Source organism: Sus scrofa, chromosome 2 (assembly GCF_054392235.1).
Source record: "Sus scrofa isolate SSC_HxYL_T2T_F1_AM1 chromosome 2, Sscrofa_HxYL_maternal_Yorkshire_Landrace_v2.0, whole genome shotgun sequence".
Taxonomy (NCBI): domain Eukaryota; kingdom Metazoa; phylum Chordata; class Mammalia; order Artiodactyla; family Suidae; genus Sus; species Sus scrofa.
The window spans coordinates 76,832,969-76,849,023 of NC_139384.1; the positions used below are offsets into that span (position 1 = coordinate 76,832,969).

The 16,055-nt window shown below is 47.0% G+C and overlaps 1 long non-coding RNA gene across 1 annotated transcript; it reads left to right on the forward strand.

Annotated features, from left to right (window-relative positions):
- The first annotated feature begins 224 nt into the window (after positions 1-224).
- LOC146405482 (uncharacterized) lies at positions 225-2,090 on the forward strand. The gene is made up of 2 exons (XR_014837559.1): positions 225-342; positions 803-2,090. It is a non-coding gene; the product is annotated as an uncharacterized LOC146405482 (long non-coding RNA).
- The last annotated feature ends 13,965 nt before the right edge of the window (positions 2,091-16,055 follow it).

Genomic DNA, 16,055 nt, shown 5'->3' on the forward strand with positions numbered 1-16,055 from the left:
GAACTCAGTATTCTCCTTCATGGACATTTGTTTGACATTCAAGACATACATTTTTTTTTTTTATTTCACTTTTTAGGGCCATACCTGGTGCCCTACTTTTTAGGGTCAAATCGGAGCTGCAGCTGCCAGCCTACACCGCAGCCACAGCAATGAAGGATCAGAGCCACATGTGTGACCTACACCACAACTCACTGCAATGTCAGATCCTTAACCCACTGACCGAGGCTGGGGATCAAACCCAAATCCTCATGGATACTAGTCAGGATCATTACTGCTGAGCCACAATAGAAACTCCAGGACTTTTTTTTTTTTTGTCTTTTTGCCTTTTCTTGAGCCACTCCTGTGGCATATGGAGGTTCCCAGGCTAGGGGTCTAATCGGAGCTATAGCCACTGGCCTACACCAGAGCCACAGCAACTCGGGATCCGAGCCGCGTCTGCGACCTACCCCACAGCTCACGGCAATGCCAGATCCTTAACCCACTGAGCTAGGCCAGGAATCAAACCCACAACCTCATGGTTCCTAGTCAGATTCGTTAACCACTGCGCCACAATGGGAACTCCCAAAATTATTTTTAAAAAGTGGATGGGCCCCACACATAAGAGTCCCTGACCTTTTGGTTATATTAAAAAGATTATTTAAAAACACAAGGTGGAGTTCCCATTGTGACTTAGCAATAATGAACCCAACTGGTATCCATGGGGACATGGATTCGATCCCTGGCCAGGTTTAGTGCGTTGGGAATCCACCATTGCCATGGCTCTTGTGTAGGTTGGCAGCTCCAATTCTGATTGGACCCCTAGCCTGGGAACTTTCATATGCTGTGGGTGCAGCCCTTAAAACAAACAAACAAACAAACAAAAAAAACCCCACAGGGCCAAGCCCTTCCTGACACCATGAAGAAATAGCTGTCATCCCTCTTAGCACTCACAACATTGTCTAGATTCTGGTGGTGTTTAGGAAGTAACCTGTTCCTTATTCTTGTGCATTTGTATGCACTTCTGTCCATTTATGGTGTTGCAACTTGGCCCCCCTTGAATGGACACCCCTACCACAGAGGGGTCTTCACTGTTTACAGTCATACCTGGAAGTGTCCTCAGAGAGTCCTTTAATGTAGAGGCTTCAGCAACCAGCTGTCATAACTCAACAGTTACCCAGGATGGCCTTATGTTATAATTTCTTCTTTTCTTAGTTACGTTGACTAGATGTTTATCAATTTTATTAGTCTTGTCCAATAACCAGATTTTTTTTCGTTTTAATATTCTCCATTGGTTCTTCACAATTACATTGATTGTCCCTCAATTTTTATTATTTTTAAAATTCTGTTCATTTTAGGTTTTGGTTTTGGGGTGTTTTTTTGGTTGTTTTATTTTTTGTCTTTTTTAGGGCCTCACCTGCAGCATATGGAAATCCCAGACTCGGGGTCAAATCATAGCTGTAGCTGTCGACCTATGCCACAGCCATAGCAACACCAGATCCAAGCTGCGTCCCCCAACTTATATACAAGTTGCATAATCATTTTGTGTAGTTTGAAATAATTTTTCATATATCTTGAGACTTCTTCTTTGATCCCATGTGTTATTTAGAAGTGAGTTATTGAGGGAGTCTTCTTGCGGAACAGTGGGTTAAGGAGCCAGCATTGTCACTGCAGCGGCTTGGGGCCACTGCAGCAACTCGGGTCACTGCTGTGGCACAGATTCGATCCTTGGCCTGGGAACTTACAATTTACATGGGTGCAGCCAGAAAAAAAAAAAAAAGAGGGAGAGAGAGAGAGAAGTGAGTTACTGAATGTCTACATGTTTGGTTTTTTGAAACTACCTGTTATTGATTCCTAGAACAACACTTGTGTGATTGATGTGAGAGCATATTTTGTATAATTTCTGTTCTTTCAAATTTGTTAGTCTTTTAATGTCCTAGAAAAATGTGTTCTCTTTTGGAGAAATTTCCATGAGGATTTGAGAAGAATGCATCTTCTGCTTGATAGCAAAATTAACTCCAGTTGTTAGATGGTGCTGTTGAGTTTAATGCTGTCTTTTGTGATGTTCTGCCTGCTGGAATTTAAAATTCATTATAAGGGGGTATTGAAATCTATAACTGTAGTAGTGAATTGATTTATTTTCTTGTATTCTATCAGTTTGGGCCTCTTGTATTTTGTCCCTGTTATGGGGATATGGCTGGGTACATGGGGTGAGCTTAAAGCAGTGTCTTTTCACCACCCAGATTGACTGCATGTCAGTATTTTTATTGGTAAGACTGTTTCACACCATCAGGTCTACACACTGTCAATTTGAGGCATTCCCCTGCTGGACCCCCAGCTCCCACCCTCTCAAGCCTCATCTTTCCAATCTCCCAACGGGAAAGTTCCATACCCACACCCCTGATAAACATCACAACAGTGGAAAAGTGCACAGCCATCCCGGGGCAAGACAGTCTACAGGTTTAGGCCCTGCTGAACCTTTCCTATAAGTTGCTAAAAACACAGCTGAGTATGTAGATTGGAGACTGTTCTGAGACCATGGACCTCAGAACCACACAGGCCCAGAAGTTACCCCGGACAGCAAAGGGGAGTGTGGGTCATTCACAGGTTCAACGAGATGTTCCAGCATTTGGTGAAAAGAAACTGGAACAAGAGAAACAGAAATGTTGCCTCTGCCTCAAGAGCTGCAGAAAACCATCCATCGTCCTTGGAAAGGACATAGTCTTGCCACACACTATCTGTAAGACACCCCCACTTTGGGGTTAGTTCCTCTGCCTGTGAGAGAACCTCCAACCTGCAAATCCCAGGATGGCCCTGCTGAACAACACTGAAATGATCCTGTCCTCCGAGGAAGGGGACACGGGGTGTCCTTCATAGCCAAGGAGGGGGGCGGGCCCTTCCCCTTTCTCCCTTCTCCCAAACACAAGAAGCTGATGACTTATTTCATGGCTTATTTCAAGGAGAGGTATGAGATTCTGTATGTCTCCATGAGCACAAGTAAAAAAACCACCACACAACACCCAGGCTCTCATGCAAGCAGAATAGAACATTATATGAAAATCCTGTTTACAAGAATTAAATACTGCACCTTGCCTAGGTAAATAGACAGTGGGTGTACAGATGTCAGGAGATGGGTGGGGGTGCCCCCTATTTGGAGGCTTCACGGGACCCCAAGAAAAGGCTTATAAAATTCTCTTAAGAGCTGGCCCTGTGCACTGTGAATGTCCCACTTGTGTCCCCACTATAGAGGCAGTGGCTGTCCTTGAGCTGGCCTCAGGAGTCCGATCAGCAACTGCTTCTGGTCAAAGTGTCAGGGGCTTGGTAACTGAAGAGAAAAGACAGGTTATCTGTGAGGCCTGCAGTCACCTCACTGGCCCCACTACAGTCTGCTCCAAGTCCTGTGCTGAATGCTCAGTCAACAGCACCCCATTTGTCATCGCCATGGGAGTGGTCCTTCAGCATCATCCATTTTATAGAGGATGAATGAGTCCCAGAAAAGGGAGGAAAATCTCCTTATCAGGAGTTCCCCTTGTGGCTCAGTGGTTAACAAATCCAACTAGGAACCACAAGGTTGCGGGTTCGATCCCTGGCCTCGCTCAGTGGGTTAAGGATCTAGCATTGCCCTGAGCTGTGGTGTAGGTCACAGACTGGGCTCAGATCCCGCGTTGCTGTGGCTGTAGTGTAGGCTGGCAGCTATAGCTCCGATTAGATCCTTAGCTTGGGAACCTCCATATGCCACAGGTGCGGCCCTAGAAAAGACAAAAAAAAAAAAAAAAAAAAAAAAAAAAATCTCCCTATCACCGGGATGGTCAGTGGTGGAATAGGGATCCCAGTATTGATGCTTCTACTCCCCAGGCCTGTGCTTAACCCAAAGCTTCACTGAACCCCAGGATTTAGCCTCTGCCTTCCCCAGGCACTCACTCGGACCTGAACTTGATGGCCAGACCCTGTTAGAGTTAAAAGCCATTCTCATTTTGTTGACCTTCTGGTGCTGGGCCTCTAGCTGGTAGGACAGGCTGTAGCTCAAGTACAGGAGGCACCTGTGAGACTACCAAGAGCCACATCTCAGGTCCCCCTTCCAGTGCCAGCCAGCAGCTGGCATCCAGCTGCTCCAGGGGTCACCAAGCAACAAGGTCTGGGGCTGATAATGGAGCTATGGCCTTGGATGCTCTGCAGCTGCCATCCAAGAGCATTCCCTCTGGTCCAAACTGTCTCCCATCCTGCCTCCTGTCTCTTCCTAAGGGGCTCCAGAGACTGGAACCAGGCCCCAAGCCACTCCTTAGTCTCCAGCTGGTACTGGCTGGCAGCCACCTGGTGCAGCTGGATTCCCAGATTGCCTGCAGTTCCAGGGACAGAGGGACGGATAGGATGCAGACAGGGCCTGGGTTGGGAGCCCTTCAGGAGCTTTGTGGGGGTGAGGTGGGGGACAGGGGGCAGAGCTCAGTGGGTTAAGGATCTGGGTGTTTCTGTGAGCTGTAGTGTAGGTCACAGACGTGGCTCAGGTCTGGTGTTGCTGTGGCTGTGGTGTGGGCCAGCAGCCGCAGCTCTGATTCGACCCCTAGCCTGGGACCTACGCTGCAGCTCACAGCAACACTAGATCCATAATCCACTGAGTGAGGCCAGTGGATACTAGTCAGGTTCTTAACCTACCGAGCCACAACAGGAGCTCCTTAACTTACTTTTATTGTACTTTTTTTTCCCTAGTATTTTTGTTGTTGTTGATGTTTTGTCTTTTTAGGACTGCATTGTGGCATATGGAGGTTCCCAGGCTAGGGGTCGAATCAGAGCTGCCGGCCCACGCCACAGCCATAGCTATGCCAGATCCAAGCCAAGTCTGCAGCCTACACCACAGCTTATGGCAACACCCAGATCCTTAACCCACTGAGTGAGGCCAGGGATCTAACCTTCATCCTCACGGATACTAGTCAGTTGGGCAGTAGAACTGGAAGAAGTATTTTGTACTGAGGCCGAGCTGAAATGTGAGGGAACCCAAGTCTGGAAGACTCCCTGGGGTGGGGGGTGAGGGGCTGGTGTTCCCTTCAAGGCAGTGGGATCTTTGCCTTTGAAAAGGCAAAGGAGGAATTCCTGTCATGGTTCAGCAGAAACAAATCTGACTAGTATCCAGGCTCAAAGAAGGTGGGTGTGGCCCTCTAAATCTGATCCAGGCAAATGGACTTTCACAAACGCCAGCTTCAGCTTGTCACAGGGAGAATGCAGGGGTGCCCAGAAATCCCGTACCTGGTTGGGCCAGGTTCCCAACATAGATGAGGCGGGGCTGGGGGAGGCAGTGGGGCAGTAGGGTCAGAGGCCTGGCCTTTCCTTCCACACTGCCTTTGACAACACCCTTGTGTGTGTTTGGGCCCCCAAGCTCTCTCCTTCCTGACCAGGCTTCAGCCCCACCCCACTCCCCATCCCTCTGTGCTGTCCTGGCAGTGGCAGGCCTTGTCCTGATAGAGATGGAGTAGGCACAGGTGGTTGTAGAAGTCCCAATAGGGGATTATAGATAAAGAGGGAAGCCTGGGAGATGTTGGGAGACCACTGTAAGTTCAAGAAAGCCAGCAGAACAGGGTGGGCCTGCTTGACTAGTGGAGGTGAGAGAATTGCCTCTGGTCATTGGGTGGGGGATGGGATGAGGCCTGCATTCAGATTCAGACCAAGTGCAACAGTTTGAAGACTGCCCTTCAGCTGATTTGAATATACACTTTACTGGATACTAAGGAAGAGCTGCTTCGCCCAGAAAGGAAGAGGCAGGCCTTTCTGACCCCCATTCCCCCCCACCCCCGCCCCCATGATAAAACTGGCCCATCGGGTCCTCCAGCAGCACTTTCTTGCCTGCCCGCTTGCATCTCTCACAAGCTTCCTATCCTAATTATTCTGTTTCTTGCCTATCACTTTGTCTCGCTAAATTCCTTCTGCACAGAGGCATAAAGTACCTGAACCTCAGTGAGTCCGGACACAGGGTAATTCTAATTTAAAACCATGGGTTCAAGTCCCAGTCTGGGTTTTGGCTGGGTTCGAGTTCCAGCACGTGGGTTTGGGTCCTAATCTGTGTTCTTGCTAGGTTCAGGCCATTAGTGCTGTCAGTTTCAGTCCTACAGGGTTTTTTTAGTTTGTTTGTTTTGGTTTAGACAACAGAAACTTATTTTCCTATAGTTCTAGTCTGGAAGTCCAAGATGAAGTTACCAGCATAGCCAGGCTCTGGTGAGAGCTCTCTGCCCGGCCTGTCGATGGCCACTGTCAAGAAAATTCATTGTTTTTTCCTTTACTCTCACATGCGTAACACTTCAGACACCAGATGTGTGAGTTTTTTCCCTGCCCTGACCAATTCTCCAGCATCAGCTGAGTGTCTTATAATTCAATTCTGACACTATTTGGAGTTAGCACAGACCCCACAGGATAGAGACTCAGGACCACAAGACTGCCTCTCACCTCAAAGGCCAATCACAAGTAGGTCCCCAGGTTATCCACAACCTCTGTTCTGACTTGGCTATAAATCAGAAGTTCCCATAACCCCCACCTCAGGCTTAAGAATCTGTTAGAGTGACTCGAAGAACCCAAAATCAGTTGACTTACTACTGCCAATTTACTACAAATGATATTTTAAAGCATATAAGCGAACATTCAGAGATACACAGGTGAGGTCTGAAGGGTCTTCCCTGTGAGGTTGGGGTGAGCTACCCTCCCAGCATCCTGCAGGTTTAACGCTGCATCTGCGGGAGTGTCTCCTCTTCCCCCCAAGATCCTGGACATAGCACCTCAGCCCTTCATGCCCCTGGGAATCAGGGCTGAGGACTGAGGCAGAATTGAGAGCACGTTTCTCCCACACCTCCTGTTCTGGCCCGATGGTGGTCATCAGGTGTGACAGATGCAGAGAGGGGCAGGTAGATCCAGATGGGACTGTGCTGGGGATGTTATTTCAGGGCATGACCCAGCCCATCCTCCTCTCTTGTTCTCAAGGGACCTGGGATCCTATCTACAATTTTCTTTCCTCCTGTTTTAAGGCTGAAGTTATCAGTCCTCAGCCTTCCCAGGGAGTCAAAAGAGTGTGTGAAATCCAGGATTCTGCCAGTCACTCCCTACCCACAGCCTCCATACTCTCCCCATCTGTTTGGTGGAGACAGGAGGCCCTTCTTCTGGGACCAGACACAACTCAGGTTTTGAGCTGGTCCTGTGGTTCATTCTCCCAGTTGGATTATGAGAGGACGCTTGCCATGAGGGCATCGTATGTGCTGTACAGTGGGACAGGACCTGTGAATGATGTCCACTGACTCTTCTCCTCTGTTGTGGCCCAGGTATTGTGCCAGCTTCATTCGCTGAGTTATGTTGTGTCTCTGAAAGTGCCTGCATATAGTAGATACTTCATATTTACTGGGGTGTGTGTGTGTGTGTCTTTCTAGGGCAACACCAGCAGCATATGGAGGCTCCCAGGCTAGGGGTCGAATTGGAGCTACATCTGCTGGCCTACACCACAGCCACAGCCACACGGGATCCGAGCTGTGTCTGTGACCTACACCACAGCTCATGGCAACACCAGATCCTTAATGCACTGAGCGAGGCCAGGGACCAAACCTGTATCCTCATGCATACCAGTCAGATTCGTTTCTGATGAGCCATGACAGGAACTCCCATTACTGTTGAACAAATGAAATTCAATCAGAACCATCCCACGTATCTTGAGTGGGCCTTGGGCCTCTCATTCTGCCCCCAGACATCCTTAACCTGGTCACATCAAGGACAAGGACAGGAGTGGGCCTATCATAGTGTAATCGAGCAACCGTTAGTGAGCAGCCTTCGGTGGTCCTGCTCAGCCACTGGTCACTATTGCAATGAGCCCTCTGCCCAAGCAGGTGACAGTGAGTTAATGTTTGCCCCTCCCTGCCCTTCCTCTGTATAAAAGGAGCCTGAATTCAGACTGAGGCACGATGGTTTTTTTTTTTTTGTCTTTTGTCTTTTTTTGTTGTTGTTGTTATTGTTGCTATTTCTTGGGCCGCTTCTGCGGCATATGGAGGTTCCCAGGCTAGGGGTCGAATTGGAGCTGTAGCCACTGGCCTACGCCAGAGCCACAGCAACGCAGGATCCGAGCCGCGTCTGCAACCTACACCACAGCTCACGGCAACGCCGGATCCTTAACCCACTGAGCAAGGCCAGGGACCGAACCCGCAACCTCATGGTTCCTAGTCGGATTTGTTAACCACTGCGCCACGACGGGAACTCCGAGGCACGATGGTTTTTTGAAACACTGGTCTGCTATCTTCTCAGTCTGCTAGATTTCCAATTAAAGTCATTATTCCTTGCCCCAACAACTTGTCTCTGAATTTATTGGCCTGTTGTGCAGTGAGCAGAGAGAACTTGGGTTCGGTATCAAAACATTTTGAGTCTGGAGCTCCTGCTGTGGCAGAAGGTGATTGGCAGCGTCTTGGGAGACATAGGATATGGGTTTGATTCCCGGCCCAGCACAGTGGGTTAAGCATCTGGTATTGCCGCAGCTGTGGCTTAGTTCGCTGCTGTGGCTCAGATCTGATCCCTGGCCCAGGAGTTCCATATGCCATGGGACAGCCAAAAAAAAAAACAGTACATTTTTAGTCTGGTTGGGCAGGGAGATCTACAGTCCTCCTGCTGGGGTTACTCTCGGGGAGGTGGGGCTCCAGAAGGAAGAGAAGGAAGCAGCCATGCTCCTGCCATCGGCAGCTCTGGCTCAAACCTGCGAGCAACAAGCACCAGAGCAGGAGGGGTGGGATTGTAGATTGACTTAGGCTGCAAGGCCACTCGTGGTACAGGCCCTTGTTTACAAACACACTTGAAAATAACCTCAACAATGTACTAAAGAGTCTCCCTCCGTTCTGACCTATGTCAACAGCTTGAGGCTTCCACCCACCCCGTCTTCATCTCCATTCACTTGCACTTGAGCTAAAGAATCCTCCAAGCACTTGGCTCTGGTGGCAGTTTGAATCCCCTCAGCCCTCACCTGGGTGAAGGGACCTGGCTCTGACCAACCATAACCTATGAGGTGTGTATATAAAACCCTCAGGTATATAGTTTACACTAGAAGAAAATGTGTTCTAGATAGCTTTTGAGTGTCCCCCTAAAAATTTTCAAATATAAATGGCTATAACACTAAGGCAACTGAAGCTATATTGTTACCAAAATAAAAAAATGAAAAAATTATGTAAATATGTACATACCTGAAAACTCTTAATATACTTAACAGGTTGATTCAAAACTCCTCAAGCACTTATTTGAAGAGCTTTGTTGAGATGTAATACACATATCATACAATGCATTTCCGTAACACGTATAATTCAATGGTGTTCGGTATATTCACAGATATGTACAATCATCACCACCATTTTTTGTGGCTTCAAAAAGAAACCGGAGTTCCTATTGTGGCTCAGCAGGTTAAGAACCCTACATAGTGTCTGTGAGGATGCAGGTTCAGTCCCTGGTCTCGCTCCTTGGGTTAAGGATCCAGCGTTGCCAAAGCTGCAGAGTAGGTCACAGATAAGGCTCTGATCCAGTGTTGCCATGGCTGTGGTGTAGGCTGGCAGCTGCAGCTCTGATTCAACACCTAGCCTGTGAACTTCCATATCCTGCAGGTGTGGCTGTAAAAAGGAGGGAAGGAAGGAGGGAGGGAAAGAGCGAGGGAGGGAGGGAAGGAAGGAAATCTTGTATCCTTTATATGTCACTACCTTATTTTGCTATCTTCCTCCTCCAAACTGCAATCCTAGGCAACCTCTAATCTGTGACCATGTTTCCAAAAGTCTGTGACCACCATTGCTTCTCACTCAGGGAACCTAAGAGGCCCCCAGGGAGCCTGGATGTCTGGGAAGGGAGTGACCTCCTTCAGCACCAGGCACATGGCAAGGACTGAGGAGAGGGGAGTTATCTTGATTCATTGGGGGGCTCTGTAGCTGAGCTGAGCTCCTGGGGTGCTACTTACAGGCCCCAAGTCATGATGGGAAGCTGGATGAGGGGTGACATGCTCATGGCTATTTTTAGCATAGCTCTGGAAGAAGGGGTTGTTGCAGCTCCAATGACAAACAGACTAGGGCCTAGGGAAGGAGTCTGTGTTAGAAGCCAATGGACAACTTAAGACCATGATGGGTAACTCCAGAGGCACGAGAGGAGGTCACTGAGCCCTCCAAAGGGAATCAGTGTCTGATGAGACTAAAGCGAGTGCTTATCATCTGGCATTATGACTGGAGTCCACTGCCTTTTAAATTTTGTGGCCAATTTACAAGGAACAGCACAAATGGGCTCAAGTAAAATTTGTAAACAAGGAACAAGATGCTTCTAGAATATCAGAAGAATCTAGAGAAGGTTGTGGGTGCTCAGAGAGGCAGTATTTATTTTTTCACCATGTCAGGGAAGGAGCAGGTCCCAGATTATCAAATCTGGTAATTTTTAGGAATTTAACAAGATGCCAAGGCCTCACAAGAAACACATGGTAATAGATAACCTGCTTTTTAGGAGCTCTTTTTGTCAACATTTTTTTTTTTCTTTTTAGGGTCGCACCTGCAGCATATGGAAGTTCCCAGGCTAGGGGTGGAATCAGAGCTGCAGCTGCTGGCCTATACCACAGCCACAGCAACACCAGATCCAAGCTGCAGCTGCGAACTATGCCGCAGCTTGCGACAACACCAGATCCTTAACCCACTGAGAAAGGCCAGAGATTGAACCTGCATCCTCATGGACACTAAATAGGGTTTTTTGTTTTGTCTTTTTAAAAAATAACTTATTTTTTCCATTATAGCTGATTTACAGTGTTCTGTCAATTTTCTGTTACACAGCAAGGTGACCCAGTCACACGTACATGTATACATTCTTTTTTCTCACATTATTGCTCCATTGTAAGTGACCAGACATAGTTTCCAGTGCTATACAGCAGGATCCCATTGCTTATCCATTCCGAAGGCAATCACTTGCCTCTATTACCCCAAATTCCCAGTCCCTCCCACTACCTCTCCCTCCCCCTTGGCAACCACAAGTCTGTTCTCCATGTCCATGATTTTCTTTTCTGTAGAAAGGTTCATTTGTGCCGTATATTAGATTCTAGATATAAGTGAAATCATATGGTATTCATCTTTCTCTTTCTGACTTAACTTCACTCGGTATGAGAGTCTCTAGTTCCATCCACGTTGCTTCAAATTAATTTTTTTATGGCTGAGTAGTATTCTATTGTGTATATATACCACATCTTCTTAATCCAATCATCTGTTGTGTATCAGGCTCTTAACCTGCTGAGCCACAACAGGGAATTCCTTGTCAACACTTTTATGTTCTGATGTCCTCAGAGGATAACATTATTAATGTCATTCATACCTGTCCTTCTAGGGGAAAGTGGCTATAGTTCAGAGCCTGCCTGCAGAGACTGTGTCAGGTTCCCCAAGGTTAACCAGGTAAAGGTGTATCACGTTACTTAAGTGAAGGTAAACTGCAGTTGAGAGGCTTCTGACGCAGGCAGTAAACAAACACAAAAGGTTTAGCCAAATTAGTGAGAGCAGTATGTTTACCAGATACTGAATGGATGGGGTAAAAAAAAATTTCCATGTTGGGGACTGCTGTACCTACTTTCAGGTGTCAATCATTCTTTCCAACTTCAAGAACAGGCCAGGAGTTCCCATTGTGGCTCAGCGGGTTAAGAACCCAACTAGTGTCCGTGAGGATGCAGGTTTGATTCCCGGCCTCACTCAGTGGGTTAAGGATCCGGTGTTGCTGTGAACTGTGGTGTAGGTCAGACGCAGCTGAGATCTGGTGTTGCTGTGGCTGACTATGGCTGACTGTGGCCAGCAGCTGTAGCCAATTCTGACCCCTAGCCAGGGAACTTCCATATGCCCCAGATGTGGCCCTAAAACAAGAAAGGAAAAACGGGCCAAATAAAGCTGTTAAAAGGGGAAGCAGGAAGTCCTGGTAGCAAAGTAGTTAAAGGGGCTACAGCTGTGGTGTAGGTCACTGCTGTGGCACATTTGATCTCTGGTGGGAGAATTGTGACACACCAAGGATGTGGCCAAATTAAAAAAAAGGGTTACATGAATGTCAATGTGCCGTAATACAAAAAAAAAAAAAAAAAAAAAAAAGCAAAGGGGATAGCCACTTCTTCAGTAAACCAGTGTTATATTCAGGGAAGGGGTTGTGCCGTCTACCCTGGTATTTATAAATGTCTTCCTCCAGAAAGCCTCAATCAGTGCCACTGGAGTGAGAGGTCTCCCCTGAGACAAGTGGTTGCTTCACTAGGTACAAGGGACCTGGGCTTAAGTCCGGTTGAAACTAATCCCCTGCCCGTTCCACGGGGGTGACATAGTCCTCTACAGCCCTGAAGGACAGGACCTTTCATTGCAAAGGAGGCAGCAGCAGTAGAGACATTTCAGGGTTTTAGGGAGCTCTCTGGAATATTAGGAATGTGGACTCAGCCCACGATCTAACACAGCTTTTTCTCCTCTCTGCTGTTCTTTGTTTTGTTTTGTTTTGTTTTTTAATCTCCCCAAATCCCGCTGGCATCTAGATTCCTGGACCAGGGATCAGATCCAAGCTGCAGTTGGGACCTAAGCCGCAGTTGCGGCAATGGCTGATCCCTTAGCTTACTGTGCTGGGGATCAAACCTGCGTCCTGGCACTGCAAAGACGCCAAAGGAGGGCCACAGCGGGAACTCCTCTCTGTCTTAATGTAACTACTCTTTCATGCCTGACCATCCAAGGCACATATGCCCTACGTTTTGTGCCCAACTCAGCCTCTGTCACGGCTTCACTCAATACACAGACAAATCCCGACTAAGACAGTGACCCTGGACTTCTTTAAGGAGAGCCTCATCTCACATTCCTCCTACTGGGTGCCTAAGAATTCTTTATCTTTTTTTTTTTTTTTTGTGTGTGTGTTTTGTCTTTTGTCGTTGTTGTTGTTGTTGCTATTTCTTGGGCCGCTCCCGCGGCATATGGAGGTTCCCAGGCTAGGGGTTGAATCGGAGCTGTAGCCACCGGCCTACGCCAGAGCCACAGCAACGCGGGATCCGAGCCGCGTCTGCAACCTACACCACAGCTCACGGCAACGCCGGATCGTTAACCCACTGAGCAAGGGCAGGGACCGAACCCGCAACCTCATGGTTCCTAGTCGGATTCGTTAACCACTGCACCACGACGGGAACGCCTATTTTTTTTTTTTTAACTCAATGAATTTTATTATATTTATAGTTGTACAACAATCACCACAACCCCATTTTACAGCATTTCCATCCCAAACCCCCAGCACATCCCTCCCCACCTCCAACCTGTTTCCTTTGATAACCTTAAGCTTTTCAAAGTCTGGGAGTCAGTATCTGTTCTGCAAAGAAGTTTGCTGTATCCTGTTTTCAGATTCCACATATAAGTGATCGCATATGGCCTTTGTGTCTCACTGTCTAACTCCACTTAGGATGATGATTTCTAGGTCCCTCCATGGTGCTGCAAATGCCATTACTGCATTCCTTCTATGGCTGAGTAACAGTCCATTGTGTATATGCACCACATCTTCTTCAGCCACTCCTCTGTCAGTGGCCATTCAGGTTGCTCCCATGTCTTGGCTATTGCACACAGTGCTGCAGTGAACACTGGGGAAGTGTGTCTTTTCGAGTCATGGTTTTCTGTGGATAGATGCCCAGGAGTGGGATTGCTGGATCAAATGGTCATTCTATTTTCAGTTCTGTGAGGAATCTCCATACTGTTTTCCATAGTGGTTGCACCCGTTTACATTCCCACCAACAGTGTAAGAGGGTTCCCTTTTCTCCACACCCTCCTCAGCATTTATTGTCTGTAGATTTTTTGATGATGGCCATTCTGGCTTGTGTAAGGTGGTACCTCATCCTGGTTCTGATTTGCCTTTCTCGAAGAATGGGTGATGATGAGTATCTTTTCATGTGTTTTTTGGCTGTCTGATGTCTCTCTCCTGTGACGATTTGTCTGTTTAGATCTTCTGCCCATTTTTGGATGGGGTTGTTTTGGGTTTTTTTGGTAGTGAGTTGCAGGAGGTGTTTCTGTATTTTGGAGATTAATCCCTTGTCAGTCGTTTCATTTGCCAAGATCTTCTCCCATCCTGTGGGTTGCCTTTTCATTTTGTTCAGGGTTCCCTTTGCTGTGCAAGAACTTTGGAGTTTAATTAGGTCCCATTTGTTTATTTTTGCTCTTCCTGTCATTACTCTAGGAGGTGGAGGTGGAGGTGGATCTGAGAACTATTGCTGTGGTTTATGTCAGAGAGTGTTTAGCCTACTATGTTTTTCAAAATTCTGAAAATGACAATTCTGATGGGCTGAACTCAGAACTGAGGCTTGGGAGTGTAAACAGTGCAACACAGAACAGCACAGGTCACAGCACGAGCTCCCCAGCCCCCAGCAGCCCCGAGTGCTGGCCACCAATAGACAGCAGAGCAGGTGAGCAAGTCCAAGCAAGACAGACCCACGGGTGCTGGTCATGTCTGGACATGCTGCTCACGGTGCCAGCTGTCATGGTCACCAGCAGAAGTGGGGTTGAGACTGCTGCCCGGGTAGCGTAGCGCACACACACACCCCGGGAGGACAGGAAAGGCTTATGACTCACCTGATAGAGGTCTCAGGGGACTGAGAGACGGACTCAACTGCATGGCAATGAGAGATGCTGAACCAGTCACCTCCAGAGTACAGTCTCTGAGCAAGAAGGCTTGATGAGGACAGAGGTCCTGTCTTCTTCCCTTGCTACCTGTGTTTTCTCACAATTTACTTAAATGCCCCAGTTGAATCATAAGGGAGTTATTACTGAAACTATTACACAGCACATACTAAGAAGTCAATTTATATACTTTAACTGACAGACTTTATGGCAAAAAGAAAAAAATCCAAAACAATGTTAAAAAATACATCAGTTTTTAGTCATAAGCAGGAAAGGCAAAAGCTGTTCCAAAGGACCAGGAGCTGGCCTGTATTCACTGCAAGGCCTAATCTTATCCTGCTGAAGACAAAATGTCTCAGACCTCCTGCATCAAAGGCAATCAGTGACCATCATGGGTCAAGACACATATAAAGGGATTTTATAAACCTGTTTCAAATCCTAACAATGACCAATATTTCCCTCTTCTTACTATTATGATGGACTGGCGGGGGGGGGGGGGGCTCCTCATGAATTCGATTTCACTGCATTCAACTGTTTTGCCTTCTAGAAAACCAGCTTCATGATTACCAATGATAAAGGTTAGCCCTCACAGCATTCAATACACAAAAAAATTCCTGATGCTTTCAATAGCAATCAAATCATATGACACAAGCCAAAACCCACAGAAGTCCAGACTACCCTTTATGATACAGCACGTGGTCACTGTATGCTGTGGTCATTCTTATTATCAGAATTCATTACACCCTTCTCTTTGACCACAGGTGCAATCGTGTGGGTCACTAGGAAGAGGGCACTGAAAATACGTAATTTAAGTTTTGGCTATAAATTATGAATGAAAAATTAGTTTCACATCAAAAACTATAAATATTGAAGAAGAAAAAAACATGCTTGAGGACAAATTACCAGAACATTTTATGGAAAAGATAACACTGACTCATAACTTAGAGTCACTAAATGAAAAAATCACCAAGTTTCTTTGAAAAATCCACAATTAGGGAGTTCCCGTTGTGGCGCAGCCGAAATGAATCTGACTAGGAACCATGAGGTTGAGGGTTCAATCCCTGGCCTTGCTCAGTGGGTTAAGGATCCAGCGTTGCTGTGAGCTGTGGTGTAAGTTGTAGACACAGCTTGGACCTGGCACTGCTGTGGCATAGGCTGGCAGCAACAGCTCGGATTAGATCACTAGCCTGGGAACCTCCATATGCTGTGGGTGCGGCCCCAAAAAAATTAAAAAAAGACAAAAAAAATTTCACAATTATAATGGGACATATTATTAATATATCCTCTCAGGATATTTTAAAAAACAATATTTCTTACCATATGATAGCTTAGAAAGGAGTTAAGAATAGATTTCAATGAAAGGAATACAGAAACTTTCCTTTGACCAAAAAAACACACATACATGTTGGAAAACACTGAGACATACATTCAGCTGCAGGGAACAGGAGACACCCACAGTCCATCCTGCTGACA